The sequence below is a fragment of the Magnolia sinica genome, chromosome 18 (genome assembly GCF_029962835.1).
Source record: "Magnolia sinica isolate HGM2019 chromosome 18, MsV1, whole genome shotgun sequence".
NCBI classification, from domain to species: Eukaryota; Viridiplantae; Streptophyta; class Magnoliopsida; order Magnoliales; family Magnoliaceae; genus Magnolia; species Magnolia sinica.
In genome coordinates, this window is record NC_080590.1 from 41,014,541 (window position 1) to 41,017,994 (window position 3,454).

Here is a 3,454-nt window from a genome sequence, read left to right on the forward strand (position 1 = left end):
GACCCACAATCCTTATAACATGACAATCTCAACCCTTATTACGTTACAACCACAGACTCTACATGTCACGTGACAACCTCGACCCATATAACATGATAATCACGACCTATATAACATAACAACCACAACCCATACAACATGACAACCACAACTCATGACAACCACGACCCATGACAATGACGCTCATATAACATGACAACCACGACTCGTATAATGTGACAACCTTGACCTATGACAACCACGACCCAGATAACATGACAACCTCGACCCATGACAACCATGACCTAGATAACATGACAACTACAACCCATACAACATGACAACCATAACCCTTACCACATTACAACCACGACCCATACCAATGGTAAGGGTTGTGGTTGTAACGTGGTAAGGATTGTAGTTGTAATGTAGTAAGGGTTGTGGTTGTCGGGTTGACGTAATTAATAACTTGAATATTTTTAAATAATAGAAGTTGAGGCCCACAATGGGGTGATCCGTTCCGTCCACCTTGTCGGCCAGTTCGTCGTGGGCCCAAAAAGCCCTGACTTGGGCAGTGTCCACTTCTAACAAACATCACAGTGAGCCTGAAAAGTTTTAATAGTGGGTGTCATTGTCACCATTATTTTCTATTATGTGGCCCACATGAGCTCTACATCCAGCTGATATTTGGGGCTTAACCCTAAAATGACACGGCAAAAAGGATGGACGACATGGATCATACACATACATCAATGTGGGCCCCATGAGTTGGGCCTTGCTAACGCACAAAAAGGCTTCCGTCCACATCACTTTCTCAGCATTAAATACGATGTAATGTTCACACCCCAAGTATAGGGTTGTGATGTAGTAATAAACTCGGTAAGACCGAGGTCGAATCCACAGGGACTGATACCTGTACGTTATCTGAAACCAAGTAGAACTAGAACCAGACTAAGATGTGATCTAAACCAAATAGAATTTAAGAAATAATTGTGGAATAATTATCTAAAACTTTAAGGAATTCAGAGAAGGGAAACTAGGGATTCAGAAGATCCACTTGTAGGGATCAGGGAGATCTTATGCCTGCATCAAGGATTATGGAATTCAAACTGAACTTACTTGATCTGGTTTTCAAGAGATGAAAGGTATATGAATTAGAATGGATTCCATCATCTAACCATGCCCAGGAGACAAAGCAAATAACAGGATTAAACTAATTACCAACCAATCAAAAGTACATGAAAGTTAGGAAAAGTACTATCATCCAACCATGCCCAGGAGACGATGGTGAATAATAGGGCCTCCTGACGTCATAAACATCAAAAGAGAAAAAGAGATATTCAAAGCCATTGCAAACCCATTGTAATTTCAGTCACAACAGACCATTAAAGACTGAGAAAATATTCTTTTAATAATCAACTCAAAACCAAGTTCAGTTCATAAATTTAAATGAAAAGCAGGAAATAGTGTCTCCCATCTCGCTACAGGCTTCACCTCTTAGCCCTAGCTAAGAGGATTAGCTACACATGAATGGGCTGATTAAAACAGCAAAATAAAAATAAAACAGGAAAAGAAAAGAACAAGAAGGAAAGAGAGAAAAAAAACCCGCTACACGCTTCTTCCTTTCTTCCTTCAATGCTAAGCTCCCACCCTGCTCATTTTCCCTTTAAGCTCCATAAAACTCCCTGACGTGCAGCAGCAACCCACCTTCCACGTTCCTCTCCTCACGGCTGCACTCCTGACGTCCAGCCAAAAAGCCTCCACGGCAGCTCTGAATCCCCAAGTCCCTGCCAAGCTCTCCCTTTCACGTTTCAGCCACCAAAAAAAAACCCCTTATCCATGCTTTCTCTTCTCTGTTTTATAGAAGACCCTCCTGAAAACTTCGGTCGAAGTTTCCCTTCCGCACCAGGAGAGCTTTCGCACTTTATTTCCGCAACTGAGTTCGTCTGCGCAGTAAAAACGCAAAACGACTTGCGTTTGGAGTATCTTTGCGGCGTGATATCGACCTACCTGACAATTCTGACATCTTGGCTAGGGTATTGGACTCCCTGTGGACACATTGGACGGTCTGGATCACTCAAAGTATTGATGACCGTGGCCCACTATCTCTCGCAAATTCCAGTTTTCCCGAACACACGTAAGGCGTACGCAGAGGCGCTGACGTGTTCGGTGGGCCCCACAGAGGTATTTTCGGAGAAATCCACCCCGTCCATTAGATTCAGGACGAAATTTCAGTCAAGAATGGGTGGTTTTGAACGTCCATTGACGCGGCCCAGAGAAGAAATCACCTCAAAAATCGTTTTGAACGTCGCAGGACCGCCTGTTTGTGGCCTCTGTATCGCGCACGTGTGCTTGCATGGGTCCAAAAGTTTAGCAAGGTTTTGTAGTAGTCGAGGCCCTCTACACGATGGATGGTTTGGATTGTTCGTACAAGCCATGGGTGGGGCCCACTAGCGTCCGTAAAAACGGACAGCGTCCGTCCGTTTTACATGAAACGGCAGTTGCCGTATTTGAGAAGGAGATGCGGTTCAGCGCTGTTGACCCGCGTAACGTGGTTCGGTGCACGGCCAGTGCCGTGTACATGGTGTACACGCACTGGCCATGTGGGGTCCATCGTGATGTATATGTAACATCCAATTCATCCATCATCTTTAGCACTTCCATTAAAGGGGTGAGACCAAAAGTGAAGCATATCAAGATGTCAAGTGGGCCCCATATCATTATTTTGGTAGCTGATCTGTCCGTTGGGTTGCTCCCGCGATGATCCGACGGATGAATTTCGACATGTATGGTTCATTTAGAGTCCTCAGGCCCTGTATAGAGTTTTGAGCCGGTCAGATGGTGAGAACCCTGTGATCTTGCATTTTAGCTTATTTCCAGGCCACTTGAACTTCAATTTCTCGGTTTTCTTGGATCTCTGGCGTTGATCTTGGTCCCCTGGAGTCTAGCCCTTGTCATGGTGATTCCTGAATGTTAAATCCATATTTTTAGCCTTCTATTTCAATCCATGCTTGTAAATGCGTCCTGTATTACAAATACGATTAAAACATGCCGTCAAATAGTATCATATTCGTAAAATCGGGTAATTACTGGGGTCTGATATGCAATATTTGACCCTCAACACAACCCCCAACCAGCATTTTGCTAGTCCCGAGCAAAATATGCGAAAAATAAGTTGAGAATTACATGACAATTTTTAGAGACTCAAGTGTTTTTTTTTTTTTTGAAAAACAATCCAGATCCTAGAATTTTAAGATTTATGAATGTTGGGTATTTCTTTCTCCTAGACTCATGCGCACAGTAAAGTTCATAGTCAAGATCAAGGTATTAATCCATCAATTAGAAAAATTCCAAACATTGAGTTCCATGGGTGTATAGTGTAATCTTGACTTATCGATCATTAAGAGATCAAATTGTCGATTTCATGACATCATTGGTAATCAATCAAAAAAATCATAACTACCATCACCTAAAC